We start from the raw sequence: 458 nt of genomic DNA, 5'->3' as shown, positions 1-458 counted from the left end.
TCAATAAATTGTAGAAAAAGGTTTGAGTTAGCTAAAATTCGGCCCAACCCTAGTCTAGCGAGCATAATTATTTGTAATTTTTTACATGTCTATTTTAATTTTGTTTAACTTTGAAAATAATACTTGTTTGAATATTTTTAATTGCAAAATAATATAAAAATCCTTTTTTTTATCTCATTCCACCTATTAATTAATCAATTAAACCATGAAATATTAAAACATTCTCGGTTTACTTTATCAAGAATAATACGTGCAAACTAAAAATTAATTAACCATCATATATTTGTGTATCAATATATATATTTGTGTATCAATATATAATATATAATAAGATTTAATGGTGTTGTTTGATTTATATCGTCGACCACATCTGAGATAAGACTTTATTGTTATTATTTTTGTTGTATTTATGATAAATATATTTGTTGTTTAATTTATTTTTAGATAAATTTTATCTA

This window comes from Arachis ipaensis, chromosome B04, assembly GCF_000816755.2.
Source record: "Arachis ipaensis cultivar K30076 chromosome B04, Araip1.1, whole genome shotgun sequence".
Classification (NCBI taxonomy): domain Eukaryota; kingdom Viridiplantae; phylum Streptophyta; class Magnoliopsida; order Fabales; family Fabaceae; genus Arachis; species Arachis ipaensis.
This window is presented reverse-complemented; position numbering follows the sequence as displayed.